The sequence below is a fragment of the Pseudorasbora parva genome, chromosome 2, assembly GCF_024679245.1.
Source record: "Pseudorasbora parva isolate DD20220531a chromosome 2, ASM2467924v1, whole genome shotgun sequence".
Classification (NCBI taxonomy): domain Eukaryota; kingdom Metazoa; phylum Chordata; class Actinopteri; order Cypriniformes; family Gobionidae; genus Pseudorasbora; species Pseudorasbora parva.
Genome location: NC_090173.1, coordinates 62,877,786 through 62,902,134, shown reverse-complemented (window position 1 = coordinate 62,902,134; position 24,349 = coordinate 62,877,786). Strand labels below are relative to the sequence as shown.

Below are 24,349 nucleotides of genomic sequence, written 5' to 3'. Positions count from 1 at the left end.
GTGCGACGCCAGCCTTCTGCAACTCCTCGTTAGTATAGTGGACAGTATCTCCGCCTGTCACGCGGAAGACCGGGGTTCGATTCCCCGACGGGGAGGTCTAGTCCTTTACTGCTGCCCAAAGACCCATTCAAAAGTTATTGCTCCATTTACAAGTGACACAACGAGCTGGCCAGGGGCCCCGGGCGACAGTTTTGAGCAAAAGAATTGCGTTGGTCGGGAATCGAACCGGGGTCAACTGCTTGGAAGGCAGCTATGCTCACCACTATACCACCAACGCAGGCATTTTGCTTGTTTGCATTTTTGAGCAAAAGTATTGCGTTGGCCGGGAATCGAACCCGGGTCAACTGCTTGGAAGGCAGCTATGCTCACCACTATACCACCAACGCAGGCATTTTGCTTGTTTGCTGAACGCCACCTTAGGCGGTCAATGCTCCCAACACATTTTCAGCGACTGTGTGCAGAGGAACTGAAACTCTGTCTGTTTGGACTCGCAACTGAAAAAAATGCATTAACCTATGGACTCTACCTACCAATCTCTTCATTGAAAAACAAGCTCTCTAATTCAGTGACATTCCACAATTTATACAGACACTTCATATTTATTTATATAATAGATGTTCTGTTGGCTTCTTTGAAGCGATATGACTCATGAGGCCGTACCTGCAAATGGGAAGGATGTTTGCGGCGAGCAGCAGTTGCGCTGATCGGGTGCGACGCCAGCATTCTGCAACTCCTCGTTAGTATAGTGGACAGTATCTCCGCCTGTCACGCGTAAGACCGGGGTTCGATTCCCCCGACGGGGAGGTCTAGTCCTTTACTGCTGCCCAAAGACCCATTCAAAAGTTATTGCTTCATTTACAAGTGACACAAAGAGCTGGCCAGGGGCCCCGGGCGACAGTTTTGAGCAAAAGAATTGCGTTGGCCGGGAATCGAACCCGGGTCAACTGCTTGGAAGGCAGCTATGCTCACCACTATACCACCAACGCAGGCATTTTGCTTGTTTGCTGAACGCCACCTTACGCGGTCAATGCTCCCAACACATTATCAGTGACTGTGTGCAGAGGAACTGAAACTCTGTCTGTTTGGACCAGCAACTGAAAAAAATGCATTAACCTATGGACCTGACCTACCAATCTCTTCATTGAAAAACAAGCTCTCTAATTCAGTGACATTCCTCAATTTATACAGACACTTTATATTTAATTATATTTTACATGTTCTGTTGGCTTCTCTTTGCTTCTGTGAAGCGATATGACTCATGAGGCCGTACCTGCAAATGGGAAGCCTGTTTGCGGCGAGCAGCAGTTGCGCTGATTGGGTGCGACGCCAGCCTTCCGCAACTCCTCGTTAGTATAGTGGACAGTATCTCCGCCTGTCACGCGGAAGACCGGGGTTCGATTCCCCGACGGGGAGGTCTAATTCTTTACTGCTGCCCAAAGACCCATTCAAAAGTTATTGCTCCAGCTACAAGTGACACAAAGAGTTGGCCAGGGTCCCGGGAGACATTTTTGAGCAAAAGTATTGCGTTGGCCGGGAATCGAACCCGGGTCAACTGCTTGGAAGGCAGCTATGCTCACCACTATACCACCAACGCAGGCATTTTGCTCGTTTGCTGAACGCCACCTTAGGCGGTCAATGCTCCCAACACATTTTCAGCGACTGTGTGCAGAGGAACTGAAACTCTGTCTGTTTGGACTCGCAACTGAAAAAAATGCATTAACCTATGGACTCTACCTACCAATCTCTTCATTGAAAAACAAGCTCTCTAATTCAGTGACATTCCACAATTTATACAGACACTTCATATTTATTTATATAATAGATGTTCTGTTGGCTTCTTTGAAGCGATATGACTCATGAGGCCGTACCTGCAAATGGGAAGGATGTTTGCAGCGAGCAGCAGTTGCGCTGATCGGGTGCGACGCCAGCCTTCTGCAACTCCTCGTTAGTATAGTGGACAGTATCTCCGCCTGTCACGCGGAAGACCGGGGTTCGATTCCCCGACGGGGAGGTCTAGTCCTTTACTGCTGCCCAAAGACCCATTCAAAAGTTATTGCTCCATTTACAAGTGACACAACGAGCTGGCCAGGGGCCCCGGGCGACAGTTTTGAGCAAAAGAATTGCGTTGGTCGGGAATCGAACCGGGGTCAACTGCTTGGAAGGCAGCTATGCTCACCACTATACCACCAACGCAGGCATTTTGCTTGTTTGCTGAACGCCACCTTAAGCGGTCAATGCTCCCAACACATTATCAGCGACTGTGTGCAGAGGAACTGAAACTCTGTCTGTTTGGACTCGCAACTGAAAAAAATGCATTAACCTATGGACTCTACCTACCAATCTCTTCATTGAAAAACAAGCTCTCTAATTCAGTGACATTCCACAATTTATACAGACACTTCATATTTATTTATATAATAGATGTTCTGTTGGCTTCTGTGAAGCGATATGACTCATGAGGCCGTACCTGCAAATGGGAAGGCTGTTTGCGGCGAGCAGCAGTTGCGCTGATCGGGTGCGACGCCAGCCTTCCGCAACTCCTCGTTAGTATAGTGGACAGTATCTCCGCCTGTCACGCGCAAGACCGGGGTTCGATTCCCCGACGGGGAGGTCTAGTCCTTTACTGCTGCCCAAAGACCCATTCAAAAGTTATTGCTCCATTTACAAGTGACACAAAGAGCTGGCCAGGGGCCCCGAGCGACAGTTTTGAGCAAAAGAATTGCGTTGGCCGGGAATCGAACCCGGGTCAACTGCTTGGAAGGCAGCTATGCTCACCACTATACCACCAACGCAGGCGTTTTGCTTGTTTGCTGAACGCCACCTTACGCGGTCAATGCTCCCAACACATTATCAGTGACTGTGTGCAGAAGAACTGAAACTCTGTCTGTTTGGACCAGCAACTGAAAAAAATGCATTAACCTATGGACCTGACCTACCAATCTCTTCATTGAAAAACAAGCTCTCTAATTCAGTGACATTCCTCAATTTATACAGACACTTTATATTTAATTATATATTACATGTTCTGTTGGCTTCTCTTTGCTTCTGTGAAGCGATATGACTCATGAAGCCGTACCTGCAAATGGGAAGCCTGTTTGCGGCGAGCAGCAGTTGCGCTGATCGGGTGCGACGCCAGCCTTCAGCAACTCCTCGTTAGTATAGTGGACAGTATCTCCGCCTGTCACGCGGAAGACCGGGGTTCGATTCCCCGACGGGGAGGTCTAATTCTTTACTGCTGCCCAAAGACCCTTTCAAAAGTTATTGCTCCAGCTACAAGTGACACAAAGAGTTGGCCAGGGTCCCGGGAGACATTTTTGAGCAAAAGTATTGCGTTGGCCGGGAATCGAACCCGGGTCAACTGCTTGGAAGGCAGCTATGCTCACCACTATACCACCAACGCAGGCATTTTGCTTGTTTGCTGAACGCCACCTTAGGCGGTCAATGCTCCCAACACATTTTCAGCGACTGTGTGCAGAGGAACTGAAACTCTGTCTGTTTGGACTCGCAACTGAAAAAAATACATTAACCTATGGACTCTACCTACCAATCTCTTCATTGAAAAACAAGCTCTCTAATTCAGTGACATTCCACAATTTATACAGACACTTCATATTTATTTATATAATAGATGTTCTGTTGGCTTCTTTGAAGCGATATGACTCATGAGGCCGTACCTGCAAATGGGAAGGATGTTTGCGGTGAGCAGCAGTTGCGCTGATCGGGTGCGACGCCAGCCTTCCGCAACTCCTCGTTAGTATAGTGGACAGTATCTCCGCCTGTCACGCGGAAGACCGGGGTTCGATTCCCCGACGGGGAGGTCTAGTCCTTTACTGCTGCCCAAAGACCCATTCAAAAGTTATTGCTCCATTTACAAGTGACACAAAGAGCTGGCCAGGGGCCCCGGGCGACAGTTTTGAGCAAAAGAATTGCGTTGGCCGGGAATCGAACCCGGGTCAACTGCTTGGAAGGCAGCTATGCTCACCACTATACCACCAACGCAGGCGTTTTGCTTGTTTGCTGAACGCCACCTTACGCGGTCAATGCTCCCAACACATTATCAGTGACTGTGTGCAGAAGAACTGAAACTCTGTCTGTTTGGACCAGCAACTGAAAAAAATGCATTAACCTATGGACCTGACCTACCAATCTCTTCATTGAAAAACAAGCTCTCTAATTCAGTGACATTCCTCAATTTATACAGACACTTTATATTTAATTATATATTACATGTTCTGTTGGCTTCTCTTTGCTTCTGTGAAGCGATATGACTCATGAAGCCGTACCTGCAAATGGGAAGCCTGTTTGCGGCGAGCAGCAGTTGCGCTGATCGGGTGCGACGCCAGCCTTCCGCAACTCCTCGTTAGTATAGTGGACAGTATCTCCGCCTGTCACGCGGAAGACCGGGGTTCGATTCCCCGACGGGGAGGTCTAATTCTTTACTGCTGCCCAAAGACCCTTTCAAAAGTTATTGCTCCAGCTACAAGTGACACAAAGAGTTGGCCAGGGTCCCGGGAGACATTTTTGAGCAAAAGTATTGCGTTGGCCGGAAATCGAACCCGGGTCAACTGCTTGGAAGGCAGCTATGCTCACCACTATACCACCAACGCAGGCATTTTGCTTGTTTGCTGAACGCCACCTTAGGCGGTCAATGCTCCCAACACATTTTCAGCGACTGTGTGCAGAGGAACTGAAACTCTGTCTGTTTGGACTCGCAACTGAAAAAAATGCATTAACCTATGGACTCTACCTACCAATCTCTTCATTGAAAAACAAGCTCTCTAATTCAGTGACATTCCACAATTTATACAGACACTTCATATTTATTTATATAATAGATGTTCTGTTGGCTTCTTTGAAGCGATATGACTCATGAGGCCGTACCTGCAAATGGGAAGGATGTTTGCGGCGAGCAGCAGTTGCGCTGATCGGGTGCGACGCCAGCATTCTGCAACTCCTCGTTAGTATAGTGGACAGTATCTCCGCCTGTCACGCGTAAGACCGGGGTTCGATTCCCCCGACGGGGAGGTCTAGTCCTTTACTGCTGCCCAAAGACCCATTCAAAAGTTATTGCTTCATTTACAAGTGACACAAAGAGCTGGCCAGGGGCCCCGGGCGACAGTTTTGAGCAAAAGAATTGCGTTGGCCGGGAATCGAACCCGGGTCAACTGCTTGGAAGGCAGCTATGCTCACCACTATACCACCAACGCAGGCATTTTGCTTGTTTGCTGAACGCCACCTTACGCGGTCAATGCTCCCAACACATTATCAGTGACTGTGTGCAGAGGAACTGAAACTCTGTCTGTTTGGACCAGCAACTGAAAAAAATGCATTAACCTATGGACCTGACCTACCAATCTCTTCATTGAAAAACAAGCTCTCTAATTCAGTGACATTCCTCAATTTATACAGACACTTTATATTTAATTATATTTTACATGTTCTGTTGGCTTCTCTTTGCTTCTGTGAAGCGATATGACTCATGAGGCCGTACCTGCAAATGGGAAGGCTGTTTGCGGCGAGCAGCAGTTGCGCTGATCGGGTGCGACGCCAGCCTTCCGCAACTCCTCGTTAGTATAGTGGACAGTATCTCCGCCTGTCACGCGGAAGACCGGGGTTCGATTCCCCGACGGGGAGGTCTAATTCTTTACTGCTGCCCAAAGACCCATTCAAAAGTTATTGCTCCAGCTACAAGTGACACAAAGAGTTGGCCAGGGTCCCGGGAGACATTTTTGAGCAAAAGTATTGCGTTGGCCGGGAATCGAACCCGGGTCAACTGCTTGGAAGGCAGCTATGCTCACCACTATACCACCAACGCAGGCATTTTGCTTGTTTGCTGAACGCCACCTTAGGCGGTCAATGCTCCCAACACATTTTCAGCGACTGTGTGCAGAGGAACTGAAACTCTGTCTGTTTGGACTCGCAACTGAAAAAAATGCATTAACCTATGGACTCTACCTACCAATCTCTTCATTGAAAAACAAGCTCTCTAATTCAGTGACATTCCACAATTTATACAGACACTTCATATTTATTTATATAATAGATGTTCTGTTGGCTTCTTTGAAGCGATATGACTCATGAGGCCGTACCTGCAAATGGGAAGGATGTTTGCAGCGAGCAGCAGTTGCGCTGATCGGGTGCGACGCCAGCCTTCTGCAACTCCTCGTTAGTATAGTGGACAGTATCTCCGCCTGTCACGCGGAAGACCGGGGTTCGATTCCCCGACGGGGAGGTCTAGTCCTTTACTGCTGCCCAAAGACCCATTCAAAAGTTATTGCTCCATTTACAAGTGACACAACGAGCTGGCCAGGGGCCCCGGGCGACAGTTTTGAGCAAAAGAATTGCGTTGGTCGGGAATCGAACCGGGGTCAACTGCTTGGAAGGCAGCTATGCTCACCACTATACCACCAACGCAGGCATTTTGCTTGTTTGCTGAACGCCACCTTAAGCGGTCAATGCTCCCAACACATTATCAGCGACTGTGTGCAGAGGAACTGAAACTCTGTCTGTTTGGACTCGCAACTGAAAAAAATGCATTAACCTATGGACTCTACCTACCAATCTCTTCATTGAAAAACAAGCTCTCTAATTCAGTGACATTCCTCAATTTATACAGACACTTTATATTTAATTATATTTTACATGTTCTGTTGGCTTCTCTTTGCTTCTGTGAAGCGATATGACTCATGAGGCCGTACCTGCAAATGGGAAGCCTGTTTGCGGCGAGCAGCAGTTGCGCTGATTGGGTGCGACGCCAGCCTTCCGCAACTCCTCGTTAGTATAGTGGACAGTATCTCCGCCTGTCACGCGGAAGACCGGGGTTCGATTCCCCGACGGGGAGGTCTAATTCTTTACTGCTGCCCAAAGACCCATTCAAAAGTTATTGCTCCAGCTACAAGTGACACAAAGAGTTGGCCAGGGTCCCGGGAGACATTTTTGAGCAAAAGTATTGCGTTGGCCGGGAATCGAACCCGGGTCAACTGCTTGGAAGGCAGCTATGCTCACCACTATACCACCAACGCAGGCATTTTGCTTGTTTGCTGAACGCCACCTTAGGCGGTCAATGCTCCCAACACATTTTCAGCGACTGTGTGCAGAGGAACTGAAACTCTGTCTGTTTGGACTCGCAACTGAAAAAAATGCATTAACCTATGGACTCTACCTACCAATCTCTTCATTGAAAAACAAGCTCTCTAATTCAGTGACATTCCACAATTTATACAGACACTTCATATTTATTTATATAATAGATGTTCTGTTGGCTTCTTTGAAGCGATATGACTCATGAGGCCGTACCTGCAAATGGGAAGGATGTTTGCAGCGAGCAGCAGTTGCGCTGATCGGGTGCGACGCCAGCCTTCTGCAACTCCTCGTTAGTATAGTGGACAGTATCTCCGCCTGTCACGCGGAAGACCGGGGTTCGATTCCCCGACGGGGAGGTCTAGTCCTTTACTGCTGCCCAAAGACCCATTCAAAAGTTATTGCTCCATTTACAAGTGACACAACGAGCTGGCCAGGGGCCCCGGGCGACAGTTTTGAGCAAAAGAATTGCGTTGGTCGGGAATCGAACCGGGGTCAACTGCTTGGAAGGCAGCTATGCTCACCACTATACCACCAACGCAGGCATTTTGCTTGTTTGCATTTTTGAGCAAAAGTATTGCGTTGGCCGGGAATCGAACCCGGGTCAACTGCTTGGAAGGCAGCTATGCTCACCACTATACCACCAACGCAGGCATTTTGCTTGTTTGCTGAACGCCACCTTAGGCGGTCAATGCTCCCAACACATTTTCAGCGACTGTGTGCAGAGGAACTGAAACTCTGTCTGTTTGGACTCGCAACTGAAAAAAATGCATTAACCTATGGACTCTACCTACCAATCTCTTCATTGAAAAACAAGCTCTCTAATTCAGTGACATTCCACAATTTATACAGACACTTCATATTTATTTATATAATAGATGTTCTGTTGGCTTCTTTGAAGCGATATGACTCATGAGGCCGTACCTGCAAATGGGAAGGATGTTTGCGGCGAGCAGCAGTTGCGCTGATCGGGTGCGACGCCAGCATTCTGCAACTCCTCGTTAGTATAGTGGACAGTATCTCCGCCTGTCACGCGTAAGACCGGGGTTCGATTCCCCCGACGGGGAGGTCTAGTCCTTTACTGCTGCCCAAAGACCCATTCAAAAGTTATTGCTTCATTTACAAGTGACACAAAGAGCTGGCCAGGGGCCCCGGGGGACAGTTTTGAGCAAAAGAATTGCGTTGGCCGGGAATCGAACCCGGGTCAACTGCTTGGAAGGCAGCTATGCTCACCACTATACCACCAACGCAGGCATTTTGCTTGTTTGCTGAACGCCACCTTACGCGGTCAATGCTCCCAACACATTATCAGTGACTGTGTGCAGAGGAACTGAAACTCTGTCTGTTTGGACCAGCAACTGAAAAAAATGCATTAACCTATGGACCTGACCTACCAATCTCTTCATTGAAAAACAAGCTCTCTAATTCAGTGACATTCCTCAATTTATACAGACACTTTATATTTAATTATATTTTACATGTTCTGTTGGCTTCTCTTTGCTTCTGTGAAGCGATATGACTCATGAGGCCGTACCTGCAAATGGGAAGCCTGTTTGCGGCGAGCAGCAGTTGCGCTGATTGGGTGCGACGCCAGCCTTCCGCAACTCCTCGTTAGTATAGTGGACAGTATCTCCGCCTGTCACGCGGAAGACCGGGGTTCGATTCCCCGACGGGGAGGTCTAATTCTTTACTGCTGCCCAAAGACCCATTCAAAAGTTATTGCTCCAGCTACAAGTGACACAAAGAGTTGGCCAGGGTCCCGGGAGACATTTTTGAGCAAAAGTATTGCGTTGGCCGGGAATCGAACCCGGGTCAACTGCTTGGAAGGCAGCTATGCTCACCACTATACCACCAACGCAGGCATTTTGCTTGTTTGCTGAACGCCACCTTAGGCGGTCAATGCTCCCAACACATTTTCAGCGACTGTGTGCAGAGGAACTGAAACTCTGTCTGTTTGGACTCGCAACTGAAAAAAATGCATTAACCTATGGACTCTACCTACCAATCTCTTCATTGAAAAACAAGCTCTCTAATTCAGTGACATTCCACAATTTATACAGACACTTCATATTTATTTATATAATAGATGTTCTGTTGGCTTCTGTGAAGCGATATGACTCATGAGGCCGTACCTGCAAATGGGAAGGATGTTTGCGGTGAGCAGCAGTTGCGCTGATCGGGTGCGACGCCAGCCTTCTGCAACTCCTCGTTAGTATAGTGGACAGTATCTCCGCCTGTCACGCGGAAGACCGGGGTTCCCCGACGGGGAGGTCTAGTCCTTTACTGCTGCCCAAAGACCCATTCAAAAGTTATTGCTCCATTTACAAGTGACACAAAGAGCTGGCCAGGGGCCCCGGGCGACATTTTTGAGCAAAAGAATTGCGTTGGCCGGGAATCGAACCCGGGTCAACTGCTTGGAAGGCAGCTATGCTCACCACTATACCACCAACGCAGGCGTTTTGCTTGTTTGCTGAACGCCACCTTACGCGGTCAATGCTCTCAACACATTATCAGTGACTGTGTGCAGAAGAACTGAAACTCTGTCTGTTTGGACCAGCAACTGAAAAAAATGCATTAACCTATGGACCTGACCTACCAATCTCTTCATTGAAAAACAAGCTCTCTAATTCAGTGACATTCCTCAATTTATACAGACACTTTATATTTAATTATATATTACATGTTCTGTTGGCTTCTCTTTGCTTCTGTGAAGCGATATGACTCATGAGGCCGTACCTGCAAATGGGAAGCCTGTTTGCGGCGAGCAGCAGTTGCGCTGATCGGGTGCGACGCCAGCCTTCAGCAACTCCTCGTTAGTATAGTGGACAGTATCTCCGCCTGTCACGCGGAAGACCGGGGTTCGATTCCCCGACGGGGAGGTCTAATTCTTTACTGCTGCCCAAAGACCCTTTCAAAAGTTATTGCTCCAGCTACAAGTGACACAAAGAGTTGGCCAGGGTCCCGGGAGACATTTTTGAGCAAAAGTATTGCGTTGGCCGGGAATCGAACCCGGGTCAACTGCTTGGAAGGCAGCTATGCTCACCACTATACCACCAACGCAGGCATTTTGCTTGTTTGCTGAACGCCACCTTAGGCGGTCAATGCTCCCAACACATTTTCAGCGACTGTGTGCAGAGGAACTGAAACTCTGTCTGTTTGGACTCGCAACTGAAAAAAATACATTAACCTATGGACTCTACCTACCAATCTCTTCATTGAAAAACAAGCTCTCTAATTCAGTGACATTCCACAATTTATACAGACACTTCATATTTATTTATATAATAGATGTTCTGTTGGCTTCTTTGAAGCGATATGACTCATGAGGCCGTACCTGCAAATGGGAAGGATGTTTGCAGCGAGCAGCAGTTGCGCTGATCGGGTGCGACGCCAGCCTTCTGCAACTCCTCGTTAGTATAGTGGACAGTATCTCCGCCTGTCACGCGGAAGACCGGGGTTCGATTCCCCGACGGGGAGGTCTAGTCCTTTACTGCTGCCCAAAGACCCATTCAAAAGTTATTGCTCCATTTACAAGTGACACAACGAGCTGGCCAGGGGCCCCGGGCGACAGTTTTGAGCAAAAGAATTGCGTTGGTCGGGAATCGAACCGGGGTCAACTGCTTGGAAGGCAGCTATGCTCACCACTATATCACCAACGCAGGCATTTTGCTTGTTTGCTGAACGCCACCTTAAGCGGTCAATGCTCCCAACACATTATCAGCGACTGTGTGCAGAGGAACGGAAACTCTGTCTGTTTGGACTCGCAACTGAAAAAAATGCATTAACCTATGGACTCTACCTACCAATCTCTTCATTGAAAAACAAGCTCTCTAATTCAGTGACATTCCACAATTTATACAGACACTTCATATTTATTTATATAATAGATGTTCTGTTGGCTTCTGTGAAGCGATATGACTCATGAGGCCGTACCTGCAAATGGGAAGGCTGTTTGCGGCGAGCAGCAGTTGCGCTGATCGGGTGCGACGCCAGCCTTCCGCAACTCCTCGTTAGTATAGTGGACAGTATCTCCGCCTGTCACGCGGAAGACCGGGGTTCGATTCCCCGACGGGGAGGTCTAGTCCTTTACTGCTGCCCAAAGACCCATTCAAAAGTTATTGCTCCATTTACAAGTGACACAAAGAGCTGGCCAGGGGCCCCGGGCGACAGTTTTGAGCAAAAGAATTGCGTTGGCCGGGAATCGAACCGGGGTCAACTGCTTGGAAGGCAGCTATGCTCACCACTATACCACCAACGCAGGCGTTTTGCTTGTTTGCTGAACGCCACCTTACGCGGTCAATGCTCCCAACACATTATCAGTGACTGTGTGCAGAAGAACTGAAACTCTGTCTGTTTGGACCAGCAACTGAAAAAAATGCATTAACCTATGGACCTGACCTACCAATCTCTTCATTGAAAAACAAGCTCTCTAATTCAGTGACATTCCTCAATTTATACAGACACTTTATATTTAATTATATATTACATGTTCTGTTGGCTTCTCTTTGCTTCTGTGAAGCGATATGACTCATGAAGCCGTACCTGCAAATGGGAAGCCTGTTTGCGGCGAGCAGCAGTTGCGCTGATCGGGTGCGACGCCAGCCTTCCGCAACTCCTCGTTAGTATAGTGGACAGTATCTCCGCCTGTCACGCGGAAGACCGGGGTTCGATTCCCCGACGGGGAGGTCTAATTCTTTACTGCTGCCCAAAGACCCTTTCAAAAGTTATTGCTCCAGCTACAAGTGACACAAAGAGTTGGCCAGGGTCCCGGGAGACATTTTTGAGCAAAAGTATTGCGTTGGCCGGGAATCGAACCGGGGTCAACTGCTTGGAAGGCAGCTATGCTCACCACTATACCACCAACGCAGGCATTTTGCTTGTTTGCTGAACGCCACCTTAGGCGGTCAATGCTCCCAACACATTTTCAGCGACTGTGTGCAGAGGAACTGAAACTCTGTCTGTTTGGACTCGCAACTGAAAAAAATGCATTAACCTATGGACTCTACCTACCAATCTCTTCATTGAAAAACAAGCTCTCTAATTCAGTGACATTCCACAATTTATACAGACACTTCATATTTATTTATATAATAGATGTTCTGTTGGCTTCTTTGAAGCGATATGACTCATGAGGCCGTACCTGCAAATGGGAAGGATGTTTGCGGTGAGCAGCAGTTGCGCTGATCGGGTGCGACGCCACCCTTCTGCAACTCCTCGTTAGTATAGTGGACAGTATCTCCGCCTGTCACGCGGAAGACCGGGGTTCGATTCCCCGACGGGGAGGTCTAGTCCTTTACTGCTGCCCAAAGACCCATTCAAAAGTTATTGCTCCATTTACAAGTGACACAAAGAGCTGGCCAGGGGCCCCGGGCGACAGTTTTGAGCAAAAGAATTGCGTTGGCCGGGAATCGAACCCGGGTCAACTGCTTGGAAGGCAGCTATGCTCACCACTATACCACCAACGCAGGCGTTTTGCTTGTTTGCTGAACGCCACCTTACGCGGTCAATGCTCCCAACACATTATCAGTGACTGTGTGCAGAAGAACTGAAACTCTGTCTGTTTGGACCAGCAACTGAAAAAAATGCATTAACCTATGGACCTGACCTACCAATCTCTTCATTGAAAAACAAGCTCTCTAATTCAGTGACATTCCTCAATTTATACAGACACTTTATATTTAATTATATATTACATGTTCTGTTGGCTTCTCTTTGCTTCTGTGAAGCGATATGACTCATGAAGCCGTACCTGCAAATGGGAAGCCTGTTTGCGGCGAGCAGCAGTTGCGCTGATCGGGTGCGACGCCAGCCTTCCGCAACTCCTCGTTAGTATAGTGGACAGTATCTCCGCCTGTCACGCGGAAGACCGGGGTTCGATTCCCCGACGGGGAGGTCTAATTCTTTACTGCTGCCCAAAGACCCTTTCAAAAGTTATTGCTCCAGCTACAAGTGACACAAAGAGTTGGCCAGGGTCCCGGGAGACATTTTTGAGCAAAAGTATTGCGTTGGCCGGGAATCGAACCCGGGTCAACTGCTTGGAAGGCAGCTATGCTCACCACTATACCACCAACGCAGGCATTTTGCTTGTTTGCTGAACGCCACCTTAGGCGGTCAATGCTCCCAACACATTTTCAGCGACTGTGTGCAGAGGAACTGAAACTCTGTCTGTTTGGACTCGCAACTGAAAAAAATGCATTAACCTATGGACTCTACCTACCAATCTCTTCATTGAAAAACAAGCTCTCTAATTCAGTGACATTCCACAATTTATACAGACACTTCATATTTATTTATATAATAGATGTTCTGTTGGCTTCTTTGAAGCGATATGACTCATGAGGCCGTACCTGCAAATGGGAAGGATGTTTGCGGCGAGCAGCAGTTGCGCTGATCGGGTGCGACGCCAGCATTCTGCAACTCCTCGTTAGTATAGTGGACAGTATCTCCGCCTGTCACGCGTAAGACCGGGGTTCGATTCCCCCGACGGGGAGGTCTAGTCCTTTACTGCTGCCCAAAGACCCATTCAAAAGTTATTGCTTCATTTACAAGTGACACAAAGAGCTGGCCAGGGGCCCCGGGCGACAGTTTTGAGCAAAAGAATTGCGTTGGCCGGGAATCGAACCCGGGTCAACTGCTTGGAAGGCAGCTATGCTCACCACTATACCACCAACGCAGGCATTTTGCTTGTTTGCTGAACGCCACCTTACGCGGTCAATGCTCCCAACACATTATCAGTGACTGTGTGCAGAGGAACTGAAACTCTGTCTGTTTGGACCAGCAACTGAAAAAAATGCATTAACCTATGGACCTGACCTACCAATCTCTTCATTGAAAAACAAGCTCTCTAATTCAGTGACATTCCTCAATTTATACAGACACTTTATATTTAATTATATTTTACATGTTCTGTTGGCTTCTCTTTGCTTCTGTGAAGCGATATGACTCATGAGGCCGTACCTGCAAATGGGAAGGCTGTTTGCGGCGAGCAGCAGTTGCGCTGATCGGGTGCGACGCCAGCCTTCCGCAACTCCTCGTTAGTATAGTGGACAGTATCTCCGCCTGTCACGCGGAAGACCGGGGTTCGATTCCCCGACGGGGAGGTCTAATTCTTTACTGCTGCCCAAAGACCCATTCAAAAGTTATTGCTCCAGCTACAAGTGACACAAAGAGTTGGCCAGGGTCCCGGGAGACATTTTTGAGCAAAAGTATTGCGTTGGCCGGGAATCGAACCCGGGTCAACTGCTTGGAAGGCAGCTATGCTCACCACTATACCACCAACGCAGGCATTTTGCTTGTTTGCTGAACGCCACCTTAGGCGGTCAATGCTCCCAACACATTTTCAGCGACTGTGTGCAGAGGAACTGAAACTCTGTCTGTTTGGACTCGCAACTGAAAAAAATGCATTAACCTATGGACTCTACCTACCAATCTCTTCATTGAAAAACAAGCTCTCTAATTCAGTGACATTCCACAATTTATACAGACACTTCATATTTATTTATATAATAGATGTTCTGTTGGCTTCTTTGAAGCGATATGACTCATGAGGCCGTACCTGCAAATGGGAAGGATGTTTGCAGCGAGCAGCAGTTGCGCTGATCGGGTGCGACGCCAGCCTTCTGCAACTCCTCGTTAGTATAGTGGACAGTATCTCCGCCTGTCACGCGGAAGACCGGGGTTCGATTCCCCGACGGGGAGGTCTAGTCCTTTACTGCTGCCCAAAGACCCATTCAAAAGTTATTGCTCCATTTACAAGTGACACAACGAGCTGGCCAGGGGCCCCGGGCGACAGTTTTGAGCAAAAGAATTGCGTTGGTCGGGAATCGAACCGGGGTCAACTGCTTGGAAGGCAGCTATGCTCACCACTATACCACCAACGCAGGCATTTTGCTTGTTTGCTGAACGCCACCTTAAGCGGTCAATGCTCCCAACACATTATCAGCGACTGTGTGCAGAGGAACTGAAACTCTGTCTGTTTGGACTCGCAACTGAAAAAAATGCATTAACCTATGGACTCTACCTACCAATCTCTTCATTGAAAAACAAGCTCTCTAATTCAGTGACATTCCACAATTTATACAGACACTTCATATTTATTTATATAATAGATGTTCTGTTGGCTTCTGTGAAGCGATATGACTCATGAGGCCGTACCTGCAAATGGGAAGCCTGTTTGCGGCGAGCAGCAGTTGCGCTGATCGGGTGCGACGCCAGTCTTCCGCAACTCCTCGTTAGTATAGTGGACAGTATCTCCGCCTGTCACGCGGAAGACCGGGGTTCGATTCCCCGACGGGGAGGTCTAATTCTTTACTGCTGCCCAAAGACCCTTTCAAAAGTTATTGCTCCAGCTACAAGTGACACAAAGAGTTGGCCAGGGTCCCGGGAGACATTTTTGAGCAAAAGTATTGCGTTGGCCGGGAATCGAACCCGGGTCAACTGCTTGGAAGGCAGCTATGCTCACCACTATACCACCAACGCAGGCATTTTGCTTGTTTGCTGAACGCCACCTTAGGCGGTCAATGCTCCCAACACATTTTCAGCGACTGTGTGCAGAGGAACTGAAACTCTGTCTGTTTGGACTCGCAACTGAAAAAAATGCATTAACCTATGGACTCTACCTACCAATCTCTTCATTGAAAAACAAGCTCTCTAATTCAGTGACATTCCACAATTTATACAGACACTTCATATTTATTTATATAATAGATGTTCTGTTGGCTTCTTTGAAGCGATATGACTCATGAGGCCGTACCTGCAAATGGGAAGGATGTTTGCGGCGAGCAGCAGTTGCGCTGATCGGGTGCGACGCCACCCTTCTGCAACTCCTCGTTAGTATAGTGGACAGTATCTCCGCCTGTCACGCGGAAGACCGGGGTTCGATTCCCCGACGGGGAGGTCTAGTCCTTTACTGCTGCCCAAAGACCCATTCAAAAGTTATTGCTCCATTTACAAGTGACACAAAGAGCTGGCCAGGGGCCCCGGGCGACATTTTTGAGCAAAAGCATTGCGTTGGCCGGGAATCGAACCCGGGTCAACTGCTTGGAAGGCAGCTATGCTCACCACTATACCACCAACGCAGGCGTTTTGCTTGTTTGCTGAACGCCACCTTACGCGGTCAATGCTCCCAACACATTATCAGTGACTGTGTGCAGAAGAACTGAAACTCTGTCTGTTTGGACCAGCAACTGAAAAAAATGCATTAACCTATGGACCTGACCTACCAATCTCTTCATTGAAAAACAAGCTCTCTAATTCAGTGACATTCCTCAATTTATACAGACACTTTATATTTAATTATATATTACATGTTCTGTTGGCTTCTCTTTGCTTCTGTGAAGCGATATGACTCATGAGGCCGTACCTGCAAATGGGAAGCCTGTTTGCGGCGAGCAGCAGTTGCGCTGATCGGGTGCGACGCCAGCCTTCCGCAACTCCTTGTTAGTATAGTGGACAGTATCTCCGCCTGTCACGCGGAAGACCGGGGTTCGATTCCCCGACGGGGAGGTCTAATTCTTTACTGCTGCCCAAAGACCCTTTCAAAAGTTATTGCTCCAGCTACAAGTGACACAAAGAGTTGGCCAGGGTCCCGGGAGACATTTTTGAGCAAAAGTATTGCGTTGGCCGGGAATCGAACCCGGGTCAACTGCTTGGAAGGCAGCTATGCTCACCACTATACCACCAACGCAGGCATTTTGCTTGTTTGCTGAACGCCACCTTAGGCGGTCAATGCTCCCAACACATTTTCAGCGACTGTGTGCAGAGGAACTGAAACTCTGTCTGTTTGGACTCGCAACTGAAAAAAATGCATTAACCTATGGACTCTACCTACCAATCTCTTCATTGAAAAACAAGCTCTCTAATTCAGTGACATTCCACAATTTATACAGACACTTCATATTTATTTATATAATAGATGTTCTGTTGGCTTCTTTGAAGCGATATGACTCATGAGGCCGTACCTGCAAATGGGAAGGATGTTTGCGGCGAGCAGCAGTTGCGCTGATCGGGTGCGACGCCAGCCTTCTGCAACTCCTCGTTAGTATAGTGGACAGTATCTCCGCCTGTCACGCGGAAGACCGGGGTTCGATTCCCCGACGGGGAGGTCTAGTCCTTTACTGCTGCCCAAAGACCCATTCAAAAGTTATTGCTCCATTTACAAGTGACACAAAGAGCTGGCCAGGGGCCCCGGGCGACAGTTTTGAGCAAAAGAATTGTGTTGGCCGGGAATCAAACCCGGGTCAACTGCTTTGAAGGCAGCTATGCTCACCACTATACCACCAACGCAGGCATTTTGCTTGTTTGCTGAACGCCACCTTAGGCGGTCAATGCTCCCAACACATTATCAGTGACTGTGTGCAGAGGAACTGAAACTCTGTCTGTTTGGACTCGCAACTGAAAAAAATGCATTAACCTATGGACTCTACCTACCAATCTCTTCATTGAAAAACAAGCTCTCTAATTCAGTGACATTCCACAATTTATACAGACACTTCATATTTATTTATATAATAGATGTTCTGTTGGCTTCTTTGAAGCGATATGACTCATGAGGCCGTACCTGCAAATGGGAAGCCTGTTTGCGACGAGCAGCAGTTGCGCTGATCGGGTGCGACGTCTCCTTCCGCAACTCCTCGTTAGTATAGTGGACAGTATCTCCGCCTGTCACGCGGAAGACCGGGGTTCGATTCCCCGACGGGGAGGTCTAATTCTTTACTGCTGCCCAAAGACCCATTCAAAAGTTATTGCTCCAGCTACAAGTGACACAAAGAGCTGGCCAGGGTCCCGGGAGACATTTTTGAGCAAAAGAATTGCGTTGGCCGGGAATCGAACCCGGGTCAACTGCTTGGAAGGCAGCTATGCTCACCACTATACCACCAACGCAGGCATTTTGCTTGTTTGCTGAACGCCACCTTACGCGGTCAATGCTCCCAACACATTATCAGTGACTGTGTGCAGAGGAACTGAAACTCTGTCTGTTTGGACCAGCAACTGAAAAAAATGCATTAACCTATGGACCTGACCTACCAATCTCTTCATTGAAAAACAAGCTCCCTAATTCAGTGACATTCCTCAATTTATACAGACACTTTATATTTATTTATATAATAGATGTTCTGTTGGCTTCTTTGAAGCGATATGACTCATGAGGCCGTACCTGCAAATGGGAAGGATGTTTGCGGCGAGCAGCAGTTGCGCTGATCGGGTGCGACGCCAGCCTTCTGCAACTCCTCGTTAGTATAGTGGACAGTATCTCCGCCTGTCACGCGGAAGACCGGGGTTCGATTCCCCGACGGGGAGGTCTAGTCCTTTACTGCTGCCCAAAGACCCATTCAAAAGTTATTGCTCCATTTACAAGTGACACAAAGAGCTTGCCAGGGGCCCCGGGCGACAGTTTTGAGCAAAAGAATTGCGTTGGTCGGGAATCAAACCCGGGTCAACTGCTTGGAAGGCAGCTATGCTCACCACTATACCACCAACGCAGGCATTTTGCTTGTTTGCTGAACGCCACCTTAGGCGGTCAATGCTCCCAACACATTTTCAGCGACTGTGTGCAGAGGAACTGAAACTCTGTCTGTTTGGACTCGCAACTGAAAAAAATGCATTAACCTATGGACTCTACCTACCAATCTCTTCATTGAAAAACAAGCTCTCTAATTCAGTGACATTCCACAATTTATACAGACACTTCATATTTATTTATATAATAGATGTTCTGTTGGCTTCTTTGAAGCGATATGACTCATGAGGCCGTACCTGCAAATGGGAAGCCTGTTTGCGACGAGCAGCAGTTGCGCTGATCGGGTGCGACGCCTCCTTCCGCAACTCCTCGTTAGTATAGTGGACAGTATCTCCGCCTGTCACGCGGAAGACCGGGGTTCGATTCCCCGACGGGGAGGTCTAGTCCTTTACTGCTGCCCAAAGACCCATTCAAAGGTTATTGCTCCATTTACAAGTGACACAAAGAGCTGGCCAGGGGCCCCGGGCGACAGTTTTGAGCAAAAGAATTGCGTTGGCCGGGAATCGAACCCGGGTCAACTGCTTGGAAGGCAGCTATGCTCACCACTATACCACCAACGCAGGCATTTTGCTTGTTTGCTGAACGCCACCTTACGCGGTCAATGCTCCCAACACATTATCAGTGACTGTGTGCAGAGGAACTGAAACTCTGTCTGTTTGGACCAGCAACTGAAAAAAATGCATTAACCTATGGACCTGACCTACAAATCTCTTCATTGAAAAACAAGCTCTCTAATTCAGTGACATTCCTCAATTTATACAGACACTTTATATTTAATTATATATTACATGTTCTGTTGGCTTCTCTTTGCTTCTGTGAAGCGATATGACTCATGAGGCCGTACCTGCAAATGGGAAGCCTGTTTGCGGCGAGCAGCAGTTGCGCTGATCGGGTGCGACGCCAGCCTTCCGCAACTCCTCGTTAGTATAGTGGACAGTATCTCCGCCTGTCACGCGGAAGACCGGGGTTCGATTCCCCGACGGGGAGGTCTAATTCTTTACTGCTGCCCAAAGACCCATTCAAAAGTTATTGCTCCATTTACAAGTGACACAAAGAGCTGGCCAGGGGCCCCGGGCGACAGTTTTGAGCAAAAGAATTGCGTTGGCCAGGAATCGAACCCGGGTCAACTGCTTGGAAGGCAGCTATGCTCACCACTATACCACCATCGCAGGCATTTTGCTTGTTTGCTGAACGCCACCTTAGGCGGTCAATGCTCCCAAAACATTTTCAGCGACTGTGTGCAGAGGAACTGAAACTCTGTCTGTTTGGACTCGCAACTGAAAAAAATGCATTAACCTATGGACTCTACCTACCAATCTCTTCATTGAAAAATAAGCTCTCTAATTCAGTGACATTCCACAATTTATACAGACACTTCATATTTATTTATATAATAGATGTTCTGTTGGCTTCTTTGAAGCGATATGACTCATGAGGCCGTACCTGCAAATAGGAAGGATGTTTGCGGCGAGCAGCAGTTGCGCTGATCGGGTGCGACGCCAGCCTTCTGCAACTCCTCGTTAGTATAGTGGACAGTATCTCCGCCTGTCACGCGTTAGACCGGGGTTCGATTCCCCGACGGGGAGGTCTAGTCCTTTACTGCTGCCCAAAGACCCATTCAAAAGTTATTGCTCCATTTACAAGTGACACAAAGAGCTGGCCAGGGGCCCCGGGCGACAGTTTTGAGCAAAAAAATTGCGTTGGCCGGGAATCGAACCCGGGTCAACTGCTTGGAAGGCAGCTATGCTCACCACTATACCAGCAACGAAGACATTTTGCTTGTTTGCTGAACGCCACCTTACGCGGTCAATGCTCCCAACACATTATCAGTGACTGTGTGCAGAGGAACTAAAACTCTGTCTGTTTGGACCAGCAACTGAAAAAAATGCATTAACCTATGGACCTGACCTACAAATATCTTCATTGAAAAACAAGCTCTCTAATTCAGTGACATTCCTCAATTTATACAGACACTTTATATTTAATTATATATTACATGTTCTGTTGGCTTCTCTTTGCTTCTGTGAAGCGATATGACTCATGAGGCCGTACCTGCAAATGGGAAGCCTGTTTGCGGCGAGCAGCAGTTGCGCTGATCGGGTGCGACGCCAGCCTTCCGCAACTCCTCGTTAGTATAGTGGACAGTATCTCCGCCTGTCACGCGGAAGACCGGGGTTCGATTCCCCGACGGGGATGTCTAATTCTTTACTGCTGCCCAAAGACCCATACAAAAGTTATTGCTCCATTTACAAGTGACACAAAGAGCTGGACAGGGGCCCCGGGCGACAGTTTTGAGCAAAAGAATTGCGTTGGCCAGGAATCGAACCCGGGTCAACTGCTTGGAAGGCAGCTATGCTCACCACTATACCACCATCGTAGGCATTTTGCTTGTTTGCTGAACGCCACCTTAGGCGGTCAATGCTCCCAAAACATTTTCAGCGACTGTGTGCAGAGGAACTGAAACTCTGTCTGTTTGGACTCGCAACTGAAAAAAATGCATTAACCTATGGACTCTACCTACCAATCTCTTCATTGAAAAACAAGCTCTCTAATTCAGTGACATTCCACAATTTATACAGACACTTCATATTTATTTATATAATAGATGTTCTGTTGGCTTCTTTGAAGCGATATGACTCATGAGGCCGTACCTGCAAATAGGAAGGATGTTTGCGGCGAGCAGCAGTTGCGCTGATCGGGTGCGACGCCAGCCTTCTGCAACTCCTCGTTAGTATAGTGGACAGTATCTCCGCCTGTCACGCGTTAGACCGGGGTTCGATTCCCCGACGGGGAGGTCTAGTCCTTTACTGCTGCCCAAAGACCCATTCAAAAGTTATTGCTCCATTTACAAGTGACACAAAGAGCTGGCCAGGGGCCCCGGGCGACAGTTTTGAGCAAAAAAATTGCGTTGGCCGGGAACCGAACCCGGGTCAACTGCTTGGAAGGCAGCTATGCTCACCACTATACCACCAACGAAGACATTTTGCTTGTTTGCTGAACGCCACCTTACGCGGTCAATGCTCCCAACACATTATCAGTGACTGTGTGCAGAGGAACTGAAACTCTGTCTGTTTGGACCAGCAACTGAAAAAAATGCATTTTTGGATTTATGCATTTATGGACCTGACCTACCAATCTCTTCATTGAAAAACAAGCTCTCTAATTCAGTGACATTCCTCAATTTATACAGACACTTTATATTTAATTATATTTTACATGTTCTGTTGGCTTCTCTTTGCTTCTGTGAAGCGATATGACTCATGAGGCCGTACCTGCAAATGGGAAGCCTGTTTGCGGCAAGCAGCAGTTGCGCTGATCGGGTGCGACGCCAGCCTTCCGCAACTCCTCGTCAGTATAGAGGACAGTATCTCCGCCTGTCACGCGGAAGACCGGGGTTCGATTCCCCGACGGGGAGGTCTAATTCTTTACTGCTGCCCAAAGACCCATTCAAAAGTTATTGCTCCAGCTACAAGTGACACAAAGAGTTGGCCAGGGCCCCGGGAGACATTTTTGAGCAAAAGAATTGCGTTGGCCGGGAATCAAACCCGGGTAAACTGCTTGGAAGGCAGCTATGCTCACCACTATACCACCAACGCAGGCATTTTGCTTGTTTGCTGAACGCCACCTTAGGCGGTCAATGCTCCCAACACATTTTCAGCGACTGTGTGCAGAGGAACTGAAACTCTGTCTGTTTGGACTCGCAACTGAAAAAAATGCATTAACCTATGGACTCTACCTACCAATCTCTTCATTGAAAAATAAGCTCTCTAATTCAGTGACATTCCACAATTTATACAGACACTTCATATTTATTTATATAATAGATGTTCTGTTGGCTTCTTTGAAGCGATATGACTCATGAGGCCGTACCTGCAAATAGGAAGGATGTTTGCGGCGAGCAGCAGTTGCGCTGATCGGGTGCGACGCCAGCCTTCTGCAACTCCTCGTTAGTATAGTGGACAGTATCTCCGCCTGTCACGCGTTAGACCGGGGTTCGATTCCCCGACGGGGAGGTCTAGTCCTTTACTGCTGCCCAAAGACCCATTCAAAAGTTATTGCTCCATTTACAAGTGACACAAAGAGCTGGCCAGGGGCCCGGGCGACAGTTTTGAGCAAAAAAATTGCGTTGGCCGGGAATCGAACCCGGGTCAACTGCTTGGAAGGCAGCTATGCTCACCACTATACCACCAACGAAGACATTTTGCTTGTTTGCTGAACATCACCTTACGCGGTCAATGCTCCCAACACATTATCAGTGACTGTGTGCAGAGGAACTGAAACTCTGTCTGTTTGGACCAGCAACTGAAAAAAATGCATTAACCTATGGACCTGACCTACAAATCTCTTCATTGAAAAACAAGCTCTCTAATTCAGTGACATTCCTCAATTTATACAGACACTTTATATTTAATTATATATTACATGTTCTGTTGGCTTCTCTTTGCTTCTGTGAAGCGATATGACTCATGAGGCCGTACCTGCAAATGGGAAGCCTGTTTGCGGCGAGCAGCAGTTGCGCTGATCGGGTGCGACGCCAGCCTTCCGCAACTCCTCGTTAGTATAGTGGACAGTATCTCTGCCTGTCACGCGGAAGACCGGGGTTCGATTCCCCGACGGGGAGGTCTAGTCCTTTACTGCTGCCCAAAGACCCATTCAAAAGTTATTGCTCCATTTACAAGTGACACAAAGAGCTGGCCAGGGGCCCCGGGCGACAGTTTTGAGCAAAAGAATTGCGTTGGTCGGGAATCGAACCCGGGTCAACTTCTTGGAAGGCAGCTATGCTCACCACTATACCACCAACGCAGGCATTTTGCTTGTTTGCTCAACGCCACCTTACGCGGTCAATGCTCCCAACACATTATCAGTGACTGTGTGCAGAGGAACTGAAACTCTGTCTGTTTGGACTCGCAACTGAAAAAAATGCATTAACCTATGGACTCTACCTACCAATCTCTTCATTGAAAAACAAGCTCTCTAATTCAGTGACATTCCTCAATTTATACAGACACTTTATATTTAATTATATATTACATGTTCTGTTGGCTTCTCTTTGCTTCTGTGAAGCGATATGACTCATGAGGCCGTACCTGCAAATGGGAAGCCTGTTTGCGGCGAGCAGCAGTTGCGCTGATCGGGTGCGACGCCAGCCTTCCGTAACTCCTCGTTAGTATAGTGGACAGTATCTCCGCCTGTCACGCGTAAGACCGGGGTTCGATTCCCCGACGGGGAGGTCTAATTCTTTACTGCTGCCCAAAGACCCATTCAAAAGTTATTGCTCCAGCTACAAGTTACACACAGAGTTGGCCAGGGCCCCGGGAGACATTTTTGAGCAAAAGAATTGCGTTGGCCGGGAATCGAACCCGGGTCAACTGCTTGGAAGGCAGCTATGCTCACCACTATACCACCAACGCAGGCATTTTGCTTGTTTGCTGAACGCCACCTTAGGCGGTCAATGCTCCCAACACATTTTCAGCGACTGTGTGCAGAGGAACTGAAACTCTGTCTGTTTGGACTCGCAACTGAAAAAAATGCATTAACCTATGGACTCTACCTACCAATCTCTTCATTGAAAAACAAGCTCTCTAATTCAGTGACATTCCACAATTTATACAGACACTTCATATTTATTTATATAATAGATGTTCTGTTGGCTTCTTTGAAGCGATATGACTCATGAGGCCGTACCTGCAAATGGGAAGCCTGTTTGCGGCGAGCAGCAGTTGCGCTGATCGGGTGCGACGCCAGCCTTCC

The 24,349-nt window shown here is 48.1% G+C and overlaps 24 non-coding genes across 24 annotated transcripts; all 24 read right to left on the bottom strand.

The window, feature by feature from the left end:
* Positions 1-314: 314 nt before the first annotated feature.
* On the bottom strand, positions 315-386 carry trnag-ucc (transfer RNA glycine (anticodon UCC)). Its single transcript has one exon. It is a non-coding gene; the product is annotated as a tRNA-Gly (tRNA).
* Positions 387-914: 528 nt separating this feature from the next.
* On the bottom strand, positions 915-986 carry trnag-ucc (transfer RNA glycine (anticodon UCC)). Its single transcript has one exon. It is a non-coding gene; the product is annotated as a tRNA-Gly (tRNA).
* Positions 987-1,522: 536 nt separating this feature from the next.
* On the bottom strand, positions 1,523-1,594 carry trnag-ucc (transfer RNA glycine (anticodon UCC)). Its single transcript has one exon. It is a non-coding gene; the product is annotated as a tRNA-Gly (tRNA).
* A 1,126-nt stretch (positions 1,595-2,720) lies between these two features.
* trnag-ucc (transfer RNA glycine (anticodon UCC)) lies at positions 2,721-2,792 on the bottom strand. Its single transcript has one exon. It is a non-coding gene; the product is annotated as a tRNA-Gly (tRNA).
* Positions 2,793-3,328: 536 nt separating this feature from the next.
* Positions 3,329-3,400, bottom strand: trnag-ucc (transfer RNA glycine (anticodon UCC)). Its single transcript has one exon. It is a non-coding gene; the product is annotated as a tRNA-Gly (tRNA).
* Positions 3,401-3,927: 527 nt separating this feature from the next.
* Positions 3,928-3,999, bottom strand: trnag-ucc (transfer RNA glycine (anticodon UCC)). The gene has a single exon. It is a non-coding gene; the product is annotated as a tRNA-Gly (tRNA).
* A 1,136-nt stretch (positions 4,000-5,135) lies between these two features.
* On the bottom strand, positions 5,136-5,207 carry trnag-ucc (transfer RNA glycine (anticodon UCC)). The gene has a single exon. It is a non-coding gene; the product is annotated as a tRNA-Gly (tRNA).
* Positions 5,208-5,743: 536 nt separating this feature from the next.
* On the bottom strand, positions 5,744-5,815 carry trnag-ucc (transfer RNA glycine (anticodon UCC)). Its single transcript has one exon. It is a non-coding gene; the product is annotated as a tRNA-Gly (tRNA).
* Positions 5,816-6,950: 1,135 nt separating this feature from the next.
* Positions 6,951-7,022, bottom strand: trnag-ucc (transfer RNA glycine (anticodon UCC)). The gene has a single exon. It is a non-coding gene; the product is annotated as a tRNA-Gly (tRNA).
* A 636-nt stretch (positions 7,023-7,658) lies between these two features.
* trnag-ucc (transfer RNA glycine (anticodon UCC)) lies at positions 7,659-7,730 on the bottom strand. The gene has a single exon. It is a non-coding gene; the product is annotated as a tRNA-Gly (tRNA).
* Positions 7,731-8,258: 528 nt separating this feature from the next.
* Positions 8,259-8,330, bottom strand: trnag-ucc (transfer RNA glycine (anticodon UCC)). The gene has a single exon. It is a non-coding gene; the product is annotated as a tRNA-Gly (tRNA).
* Positions 8,331-8,866: 536 nt separating this feature from the next.
* trnag-ucc (transfer RNA glycine (anticodon UCC)) lies at positions 8,867-8,938 on the bottom strand. The gene has a single exon. It is a non-coding gene; the product is annotated as a tRNA-Gly (tRNA).
* A 522-nt stretch (positions 8,939-9,460) lies between these two features.
* On the bottom strand, positions 9,461-9,532 carry trnag-ucc (transfer RNA glycine (anticodon UCC)). The gene has a single exon. It is a non-coding gene; the product is annotated as a tRNA-Gly (tRNA).
* A 536-nt stretch (positions 9,533-10,068) lies between these two features.
* trnag-ucc (transfer RNA glycine (anticodon UCC)) lies at positions 10,069-10,140 on the bottom strand. Its single transcript has one exon. It is a non-coding gene; the product is annotated as a tRNA-Gly (tRNA).
* A 2,333-nt stretch (positions 10,141-12,473) lies between these two features.
* On the bottom strand, positions 12,474-12,545 carry trnag-ucc (transfer RNA glycine (anticodon UCC)). Its single transcript has one exon. It is a non-coding gene; the product is annotated as a tRNA-Gly (tRNA).
* A 536-nt stretch (positions 12,546-13,081) lies between these two features.
* trnag-ucc (transfer RNA glycine (anticodon UCC)) lies at positions 13,082-13,153 on the bottom strand. Its single transcript has one exon. It is a non-coding gene; the product is annotated as a tRNA-Gly (tRNA).
* Positions 13,154-13,681: 528 nt separating this feature from the next.
* trnag-ucc (transfer RNA glycine (anticodon UCC)) lies at positions 13,682-13,753 on the bottom strand. The gene has a single exon. It is a non-coding gene; the product is annotated as a tRNA-Gly (tRNA).
* Positions 13,754-14,289: 536 nt separating this feature from the next.
* trnag-ucc (transfer RNA glycine (anticodon UCC)) lies at positions 14,290-14,361 on the bottom strand. Its single transcript has one exon. It is a non-coding gene; the product is annotated as a tRNA-Gly (tRNA).
* A 1,125-nt stretch (positions 14,362-15,486) lies between these two features.
* trnag-ucc (transfer RNA glycine (anticodon UCC)) lies at positions 15,487-15,558 on the bottom strand. Its single transcript has one exon. It is a non-coding gene; the product is annotated as a tRNA-Gly (tRNA).
* A 527-nt stretch (positions 15,559-16,085) lies between these two features.
* On the bottom strand, positions 16,086-16,157 carry trnag-ucc (transfer RNA glycine (anticodon UCC)). The gene has a single exon. It is a non-coding gene; the product is annotated as a tRNA-Gly (tRNA).
* A 536-nt stretch (positions 16,158-16,693) lies between these two features.
* Positions 16,694-16,765, bottom strand: trnag-ucc (transfer RNA glycine (anticodon UCC)). The gene has a single exon. It is a non-coding gene; the product is annotated as a tRNA-Gly (tRNA).
* Positions 16,766-17,889: 1,124 nt separating this feature from the next.
* trnag-ucc (transfer RNA glycine (anticodon UCC)) lies at positions 17,890-17,961 on the bottom strand. The gene has a single exon. It is a non-coding gene; the product is annotated as a tRNA-Gly (tRNA).
* Positions 17,962-19,086: 1,125 nt separating this feature from the next.
* trnag-ucc (transfer RNA glycine (anticodon UCC)) lies at positions 19,087-19,158 on the bottom strand. Its single transcript has one exon. It is a non-coding gene; the product is annotated as a tRNA-Gly (tRNA).
* Positions 19,159-23,937: 4,779 nt separating this feature from the next.
* Positions 23,938-24,009, bottom strand: trnag-ucc (transfer RNA glycine (anticodon UCC)). The gene has a single exon. It is a non-coding gene; the product is annotated as a tRNA-Gly (tRNA).
* Positions 24,010-24,349: the final 340 nt, after the last annotated feature.